Source organism: Rhagoletis zephyria, unplaced genomic scaffold, assembly GCF_001687245.7.
Source record: "Rhagoletis zephyria isolate East Lansing unplaced genomic scaffold, Rhagoletis_zephyria_1.1 Rzeph_scaffold_00787, whole genome shotgun sequence".
Lineage (NCBI taxonomy): Eukaryota > Metazoa > Arthropoda > Insecta > Diptera > Tephritidae > Rhagoletis > Rhagoletis zephyria.
Genome location: NW_016157871.1, coordinates 140,594 through 151,070, shown reverse-complemented (window position 1 = coordinate 151,070; position 10,477 = coordinate 140,594). Strand labels below are relative to the sequence as shown.

The window sequence follows — 10,477 nt, the reverse complement described above, 5'->3', positions numbered from 1 at the left end:
ATCATTAAGTACCGCCGCCGAAGAAGTAGTTGGATTTCAGCGAGCCCGATGAGGAATGTCAAGATGCCGAAGAGAAAAAAGATGCCGATCGGGCGCAACGCGAGCCATGTGGGACCGTTATAGGGAACAGAAGAAGGAAGCGAGACGTATTTGCCGCAATAAGAAGAGAGAGGCCGAAATACGTGAGTGCGAAGAGCTTGAGATGGGGGCCGACAGGAAGACCCGAAAATTCTACCAGAGGGTTAGGCGACTTACGGAAGGTTTCAAGACCGGGGCGAACTCCTGTAAGAACAACAATGGCGACCTAGTGACCGATGTCCAGAATATACTTAAATTNCCGAAATACGTGAGTGCGAAGAGCTTGAGATGCTGGCCGACAGGAAGAACGCCCGAAAATTCTACCAGAGGGTTAGGCGACTTACGGAAGGTTTCAAGACCGGGGCGAACTCCTGTAAGAACAACAATGGCGACCTAGTGACCGATGTCCAGACTATACTTAAATTGTGGTGGGAGTCCCCAATCGATGATGATGGAGTAGCTGTCCCACCGCCTGACTATGACGAGGTACGAATAGCGATTACGCGGCTGAAAAACAACAAAGCTGCTGGAGCTGACGGCCTGCCAGCCGAGCTATTCAAGTACGGCGGCGAGGAGCTGATGAGGTGCATGCATCAGCTCGTATGCAGAATATGGTCAGATGAACGCATGCCCGACGACTGGAATTTAAGTGTGCTCTGCCCAATCCACAAGAAAGGCGACCCCGAAATACGCGCCAACTACCGCGGAATCAGCCTTCTAAGATAGGTTATAAGGTCTTATCGAGTATATTGTGCGAAAGACTGAAGCCCGCCGTAAACGAGCTGATTGAACCTTATCAGTGTGGCTTTAGTCCTGGAATATCCACCATAGATCAGGTATTCCCAATACGCCAAATCTTGGAAAAGACCCGCGAGAATAGGATCGACACACACCATCTATTTGTCGATTTCAAAGCCGCTTTCGACAGCACGAAGAGAAGTTGCCTTTATGCCGCGATGTCTGAATTTGGTATCCCCGCGAAACTAATACGGCTGTGTAAAATGACGTTGAGCAATACCACCAGCTCCGTCAGAATAGGGAAGGACCTCTCCGAGCCGTTTGATACCAAACGAGGTTTCAGACAAGGGGACCCCCTTTCGTGTGATTTCTTTAATCTTATGTTGGAGAAGATAATAAGAGCCGCAGAACTGAACCGCTCAGGCACAATACTTTATAAGAGCGTACAATTGCTGGCGTATGCCGACGACATCGATATTATCGGTAAAAACAAGGGCTACGTCTGTTCTGCCTTCTCGGGATTGGATAGAGAAGCAAAGCGAATGGGTCTGGTGGTGAACGAGGACAAAACGAAGTATCTCCTGTCAGCACACAAACAGTCAGAGCATACGCGTCTTGGCACCCACGTCACTGTTGACAGTTACAAGTTTGAAAAAGTAGACGACTTCGTTTATTTGGGAACCAGCATTAACACCAATAATAATGTCAGCCTTGAAATCCAACGGAGAATCACTCTTGCCAACAAGTGCTACTTTGGGCTGAGTAGGCAATTGAGAAGTAAAGTCCTCTCTCGTCGTACAAAGATCACACTCTATAAGTCACTCATCATGCCTGTGCTGGTGTATGGCGCGGAAGCATGGACAATGAAAGCATCTGATGAGGCGGCTCTTGGAGTTTTCGAGAGAAAGATTCTGCGAAAGATTTACGGACCTTTACGCGTTGGTGATGGCGAATATCGCAGTCGTTTTAACGATGAGCTGTATGAGCTTTACAACGATATAGACATAGTGCAGCGAATTAAAATTCAGCGGCTCCGCTGGCTTGGCCATGTCGTTCGAATGGACAGAAACACTCCTGCTCTGAAAATATTCAACGCGGGCCGCGACGCTGGTAACAGAGGAAGATGAAGGCCTCCTCTGCGTTGGAAAGACCAGGTGGAGAAGGACTTGGCTTCACTTGGCATTTCCAATCGGCGTCAGTTAGCACAGAAGAGAAATGACTGGCGTGCTGTTTTGGACTCGGCCAAAATCGCTTAGGCGGTTACAGCGCCAATAAAGAAGAAGAAGAAGATTGGTAATATGCTCTAAAAAATATCTGTGTGAAATGTGAAAGTTTTTGGTCAATATCCTAGGCTCGCCCAACTCCATCAAAGTTCAGGTACTAAAAAAAAATGTCTCTTAGCTAACTTCGATTCTCTACAAAAAAGGTCCATATACCTAATTATGTAGGACTAATACTTTAGAAATTATTGCAATTTTAGTAAAAAAATGTATTACTTAATTTATTTATTAATTTTTATTTTTTGGCCATATTGAACTTTGATGGACTTGGGCGAGCCTAAGATATTGACCAAAAATTGTCATATTTCACACAGATTGTTTTTAGAGCATAGTGAACAATATTTTTGCTATTACCAATCAAAATTCTAAAAAAGCGGATTTTCGGCCCACGCTATTATACATACATATGTATGTATGTAATTTCAATAAATTATTCCTTTATTAATATCAAATAATCGAATTTTAGAATAGGGTTGTCACCTATGTATCTTAAAATTTAATTTAAATATATCGGAGACATGTGCTGCAAATCGTACGATTTGTAATCGGTGCGATTTGCAAACTGTTTTTGAATATTTTTAAAGAATATTCAACAATTTTTATTGAGCTTGAGGCCGTTTTAATGAAAAACTATATATTATTAAAAACGGCCTCAAGCTCAATAAAAACTTTTGAATACAATTGTTATAAGGCCATAAATAACAAGTAATTTTTAGCAAAAAAACCGACCTAAAAAAAATATATATATCTGTATATTCCATGATTCAATGATCGGATCTAAAACAAATTAGTATGGGACCACCTCTGAGACACTATCTTTCCGTTGCAAAGTTATGCGGTAACATACATAAAAAAAAAAATTAAATATTCCGACGAACTGATAACCTCCTCCTTTTTTGGAAGTCGGTTAAAAACAAATAACTTAGGGCGGTATTATCACTTGCAAGGCGAATGAATTTGGCGAAGCGAACGGTTTGGCGAAGCGAATATATTGGCGGACGCAACTTAAATAAGAGTGTTCTTTTTTACCAGCTTGTGGAAGTTCTTTGCATCGCGAACACTTTTAATGCCTTCTCTGCCCTTTAATTCGCTTCGCCATACCGTTCGCTTCGCCAAAATCATTCGCTTCGCAAGTGATAATACCGCCCCTAAGGACGAGTACACGTAAAAGTTAAACATTCTAAAAATAGAATTATTAACAAAAGCCAACAAAACCAACAACCACATGATCAAGTTGTGGAAAAGAAAGTGGAAAAAGCAACAACAGTTTATAAGCGAACTTATCACAGTGCGTAGGCAACTTGCTGAGTCAGCTGGGGTCGTCGGTTCGAATCCCGCTGAAGAAGTCTGATGAGGAAATGTGGTGATCTCCGAAATATCACTTCTACCACTTTTTTTCAAATTGTTGTTGCTTTTCCACAATCGTTTTTCATTAAAAACGGCCTGAAGCTCAATAAAAATTGTTGAATATAATTGTAGTAAGGCCATAAGTAACAAAAACAAATAACTTAAGGACGAGCACACCTAAAAGTTAAACATTCTAAAAATATAATTATTAACAAAAAACCAACAACCACATGAAAAAAGTGGAAAAAGCAACAACAGTTTATAAGGTGAACTTGGCACAGTGCGTAGGTAACTGGCTGAGACAGCTGGGGTCGTCGGTTCGAATCCCGCTGAAGAAGTCTGATGAGGAAATATGGTGATTTCCGAAATAGCCATCACTTCTCTCATTTTTTCAAATTGTTGTTGCTTTTCCACAATAGTTTTTTATTAAAAACGGCTCAATAAAAATTGTTGAATATAATTGTTATAAGGCCAGAAATACCAAAAACAAAAGTAATAAATATTTCAAATGGAAAATGGCGAGAAGCACATCATTTACGTCATATCTATCGATTCAATGCCAAAATTTGCCATTTTGGTAGGAAATCTCCAAAGTAGATTTTGCAAATCATTTTTTTTTGTTTAATCTGCCTTATTTTAAAACAATAAAATAGGGACCTCAAAAGCGGTTTAAAAATTGGTTGAAAATAAAAATAATTAATTTTTTAGTGGCATAACTTGCCGTTTGCCTCGTTTTGTGAATTGAAAGCATTTATGATTTTGTCGTTTGATTTTTTTGTTTGAACTGCCTTATTTTAAAACAATCTTAGGGACTTGGAAAGCAGTTTCAAAATTAGTTAAAAATAATAAAAACAATATATTTTTCTGTTGCACAATTGCATTTTTGATTTTGTCGTTTATTTTTTTTTTTCTTTATACCTTATTTTTCAAATAATTTTAGAGACTTGGAAAGCGGTTTGGTAATTAACTAAACATAATAAAAGCATACATTTTTTTGCTGCCTAATTTTCAATGTGGCTCGTTTAAAAACGGTTTTTGATTTTCTCATTCTTTTTTTAATTGGAAAAAAAATTATATCTTATTCAAAGAAGCTAAGAATTGCTCCAGCTATTATTTACTCAAGTAATAGGTAATTGTTATTTGGGGCGAAGATTATGCAGATGGCGAAAGGGTGATACAAATTATATAGCAATTTTCTATGAATCTTTGCGGAACTTGATAAGGATGCTTCTTCTTAATTTTTAGAATTTTAACCATGGCGATTATTGTTTGTTTCAATTTCAAAGTGGTACATAAAGCAACCGGTTTAGTTTTTCTATTTAATTCTTAGTTTTTTTCTTCTAAAAATTATTGAACATTGAAAAAAATTGCCAATTTTTTTGAATCTCGGAACGGCAAAAAGCGGCAAGTTTAGGTATAAAGCGTAGTCTGTTGTCTTTGAGTTGGAAGGGTGCTTCGCTAACTTTATAAAAAGTTAGCAAAACACCTTATATCTAAAGAAATACAGGAACGACAAAAATATATTTTCCACAACTAATTAACGGCAATAAACGGCAAATTAATGGGTATGTGCGACCTTTTTCCTTCATCTTTTTCGCTAAATTTATACACATGCAAATTACACTGGTAAACCCGTATGGCGTTAAAACGGCAAAATCGTTGCTCAAGAAATTGCACAAAATAGGAAACATTTTCAACAATTGGGAAAACTGTTATTGCATCAATTCACTCCGTACCTCTAAAACAAGTTCTTACTTAAAAAAACCTTATTGCACATTTATAGATCAAGGTCTTTAATTTTACATCTAATTTTTTAAATTCGAAAGAACGGTGCAGATCTGATCTCTTTCACAAAAAATGCCTTCACGTATTCGAACGGTCATATTTTGCTACATAAATATAAATGTATTTCATTTACCTAACTCCCTTAATTTTAGTTGAATTTGACTTTTTAAACGGGTGGCAATACTCCTACATATTTATTAAAAATAACCCTTTTCAAACCAATTTCTAGTAATACCCATATTTTAATAACTGGTTTACCTTATTAAATACTTTAAATTAAAACTTTTAACAGGTGGCAACACTTTAAAAAAAAAACTTTGTTTTCTCAAATAAATTGCTAAAAATGTTATCTAAATCTAAATGATGTATTCAAATCGATGTGTACATTGAAACATATAATATTTCAAATACGGAATAAAGATCATATCTTTTGTATCCAAAAAAAATTAAAAATTAAAAAAAAAAAATATTAAAAGTTATGAAAGCTTATCAACTTGGTACCAACATTAGATGCAATAAACCACTGTTTTCGTCTGATTGTCTCGTAGCTTAATTTTATTTAGATTTCTACCGAATGTGGGGCACATATATGTGAGTAGTCCACTTGCAAAGTGCTCTATGTAAAATTTTTTCGATGGTTAACGTACCAGTATTTAAAGTAGTTTCATGCCCACTAAAACACAGTGCAAAATCCTTATATATACTGAAAAAAAATAGCATCAAATGTTAGCTACTTTAGCAAAAGTCGCTATAACACTTACTGTATTTATTTTACGTATTTATACAAGTTCAAAAGGCTCCATCTTCTGATGAACTTAGAAAACTGCAAGAAAACGTGGCAGTTTCGGTGCCTAGCGGAAAGCGTAAAAAACAAGCAGACCAATCTTCATGGAAGAGAGAACGCGAAAAATTACATAAAGCTAGCTATGTAAAAGTTACTGTTTCAAAATTCGCTATATTAATTTTTTATATATAAAATATGCAAAAACTACCATACTGCGATTTTGTTTTTTAATGCTATGAGGCTCTTATTTATCCAAATTTTAAGTTATTAAGAAAAAGATACAATTCGGATTTTACTTGTTGTTGTAGACGTTTTTTTTTTAATTTATGGCTTACTATTATAAAATCACATAACGCTGTTTGCAAGTGGACTACTCATGTGTCTTTTTTAGCTTACGTCACTCGAAAATTTTACTTCAAATAGGTGTTTTATTTGATATCAATTATTTTGGGATAGCAAATTTAAAATAAACGAAGATCCAAACATAAATTGAAATGTTTTATTTTTCTTAAATAAATTGCTAAAAACGCTATCTAGATCTAAATAATTTATTCAGATATTTAACATAGAATTCAATTCCATTGAAACATATAATTTTTCGAGTACAGAATAAAGCGACAAAGAATGATCATATCCTTCCTATCAAAAAAAATAAATAAATAAAACAAAGATTAAATGTGAAAAATGATCAAAAAGTAGCAACTTGGTACCAACATTAGATACAATAAGCAACTGTATTCGTCCATTGTCTGCGCTGCACACACGTGTTTTTTAAGAAGTTTTACTTCTATCACGAGTACGGTGCTGCACCCGCCTTACTCATGCGTTTTTCTCAGTGGCAATTTATACATAATTTGTAGCGGCACATAAAGTGAACTAAATGCATTCATGCATATGTATGTACAAATGTAGGTAAGAATGTATGTGTCTACACTGAGAAAAAGGATTAGTTTCGACAACTAAATATATTTAGTTACCGAATTTTGACAATATTTGGGAACTGTTACCAAGGATTGGGAACTATTACCATGGGTTAGTAATTATAACTAAATATATTAAAGCTTCTAATATTCATCTAGATTGTACCAGATCGTTAATTTAGTTGAAGGGTTTGGTAAATACTAATAAATATTTCTTTGGACCATATTGCTACAAATTCCATTCAACTTAACGTATGGTTATTAAGCTCTGCTAATGCAGAAAAGCTTTCTTTCAACACATGGTTTAGTAATAGTTACCAAATCTTAGTTGAGGCAACCACGATTTGCTTTGAGAGCGGAACCTATTCATACTTGTAAGCCACCCCTAAAGAATGCTGAGCGCTCTCTGAGCACATGTGTTCACATACGAAGAGCGCCAGTTAAGCAATGCACACAGTCCCACTTATTGAATCGTTTGAATGTGGTAGTATGCCGACCATTATCTCGATCACTGCGCTAGGTAGAGAAGGAAGTGTGTGCTATGACATGCCCAGACTTGTTTGTCTCAGATTCAGTTTTGCTATCGCCGCGAGTTGTTGTGCTCCATTGACTTTAATTAACTGAAATATATGCTTCCTCATACTTACGACATAATAGGGGTATTCTCCAAATCTTGCAAAGCCAGTGCACGTAGCACGGATTGCATAACTTGCAAACACACAACAACAAAATACATGGGAAACAACATTTTCTATCAGCAACCAGTTTATGCCACTCTTGCAAAATCGCCAATTTAAGCCATATAACGTTTGCAAATTAGCGATTATCAGCATAAACTTTCTTTGCCAGTATTCTCCACAGTTTCCATTGGAGGTCACGAGAGCTCAAGGGTTCGAATATTACTGGTTTAAAAGCAGCACCGTTTTGCTGAAAAATTCAAAAACCTTTAACCTTGAATAAATTTTTTTGCAGACTTGGGATCGATGGGAATTTTTGACATTTCATTCATACAAATTTCTCTTAAGCAAATAACATTCGTAACACTTTAGTAAATATTAATTAGCATATTAACTTAGCATCAATTAAAGATATCTTCTTTTAAAATTGCGCAGGCTCGAAACTGACTTGAGAGCTATGATCTAGAGGATTTTTTTTCTTAGAATTTTATGAAGAATCCGAATCTGCTAGGAACGATGTCGAAAAAAATCTGTCCATACAAATTGATCCGCTCTAATGTATATATATATTTTGAAAGCCGCTTTTTTCTGCTCGCAAAGTTCGAGAACGGCTGTACCAATTTTTTTGAAATTTCGGACTGCATACTTTCCAAGGACAGTGGCACCTCCCATACAAACAGAATTTTTCACACTGCGTATCTCTGGAACAGTGATCGGACTTAAAAAGAATTGTGTGGTAGAATTTGGAAAAAATGTGGTAGGTTTCAAACAAATGTGGCAGACCTCAGTTTTTTGATAGTTTACTATTTATTTACCTTTTTTATGTCTACGAAACAGAAAATATATTAGTCGGATTAATGAAGCGTCGCGAAGTTTTGCAAATGTCGCATTTGTCGCAAAATTTGCCACCTTGCGACACAGCTGATTACTTTTGTATGGAATCTCTCTTGCGACAAAATTGCGACGTTGCCATACTATTTGAGCTGGCAATCATTGCAAAGTCGAAGTCGCGAAATACATGTTTTTTTATTGTCTTCAAATACTTCAAGAAAAAGTATATCAGTTAAGGCTGCTTTGAAACATAATTGTAAGGCTTTACTTTTTCTCTAACGCGCGGCATTTTCAAAAAAGTTTACATTTGCAATCCGGAGTTGCGATAGGTCGTTCATACCACTTTGTTCGCAACATTGCCTTTTCGTCAAAAATGCCATTTTGCGACGTTTTATGAATAGCACTAATAAGTATTAATAGTAGTATAGCTCATTGTCTAAAAAACCATATAAATCCGAATTTCAAACCTTGTGCACTAAAAGGAGTTGCCTATACGCCGCGATGACTGAATTCAGCATCCCCGCCAAACTGATACGGCTGTGTAAAATGACGTTGAGCAATACCACCAGTCCCGTCAGAATTGGGAAAAGACCACTCCGAGCCGTTCTCTACCAAACGGGCTTTCAGACAGGGCGCGACGCCCTTTCATGTGATTTATTTAATCTGATGTTGGAGAGGATAATAAGAGCTGTAGAAGTGAACCGCTCTGAACTATTTTTTTCAAGAGAGTGCAATTGCTGTTGTATGCCGGCGAAATCGACATCATCGGTAACAAGAACCGCGAACTCTGGTATGTCTTTTCAAAAGTTGGATAAGGAAGCAAAGCAATTGAGTCTGGTGATTAGCGAAGACAAGACGAAATATATCCTGTTATCAAACAAACAGTTAGCGCATTCGCCTCTTGGCACTCACGTCACTGCTGATAGTTATAAAGTAGAGCATTTCGTTTACTTGGGAATCAGCATTAACACCGATAATAATGTCAGCATTCGATAGACGTAGAATCACTCTTGAAGCAAATGCTACTTTTTATTGGGAAGGCAATGCAGAAGTAAAGTCCTCTCGACGTAAGAAAACCTAATTCTATAATAGAGGTGGAGAAACATCGATGTTGGCTACCATCGATGTTTTCGATGTTTTAAAGCTAATGTATGAACTTAATTTTGACTATGAATGCGCCCGAATACGTTTTTGAAAATAAAATAAATCAAAACGACGTTTGGTCATAGCAACATCGCCTCTCGGTCGCCCCTCGGCAGGCAATGGCAAACCTCAGAGTATATTTCTGCCATGAAAAACAGCTTCTCAAAATACAATCGCCGTTCGGAGTCGGTGTAAAACTGTAGGTCCCTTCCCTTTGTGTGACAACATCAAGGCCCACACCACAAATCGCAGCAGAAGCTCGGCCAAACACTAACATATGTGTAAGCACCAATCTATTATTATTATTATTATATTATTAAAAAGAGATACAAGTTGTTTTATTAAATGTCTTTAAAAATGTTTTGATTTTTGGTTAGGAAGGTTATAAAGTTGAAACTTGTATTATTTCATTTTACATGCGCACTAAGAAACATCGATAGTCGCCATCAACCATCGATGTTTAGCAAAAATGCAAAAACATGGATGCATCGATAGTGCCACTCATCGTGCCCGTGCAGTTATATGACGCAGAAGCATAGACAATAACAACATCCGATTGAGTATTCGAGAGAGATTTTGCGGAAGATTTACGGGCATTTACGCACTGGCGACGACGAGTACCGAAGACGATGGAACGATGAGCTGTTAAGCGCATTAAAATTCAGCGGCTCCGCTGGCTTGACCATGTCGGTCGAATGGACCCCGACGCTCAAGATCTGAAAGTATTCAACTCGGAACCCGCTAATAGTGGCAGAGAAGAGGGAGGTCCTGCGATGGAAAGACCAAGTGGACAAGGACTTGGCATTTCCAATTGGCGTTAGTGTGCTCAGAAAAGAAACGACTGGCGTGCTTTGTTGAAATCGGCCAAAATCGCTTAGGCGGTTACAGTGCTAA

At 37.1% G+C, this 10,477-nt stretch overlaps 1 protein-coding gene across 1 annotated transcript in view; it reads right to left on the bottom strand.

Annotated features, from left to right (window-relative positions):
* Acadvl (Acyl-CoA dehydrogenase very long chain) overlaps nucleotides 1-10,477 on the bottom strand; it is a gene marked incomplete at its 5' end in the record, with an annotated part of 48,556 nt that overhangs the window by 4,863 nt on the left and 33,216 nt on the right. The window lies entirely within an intron of this gene.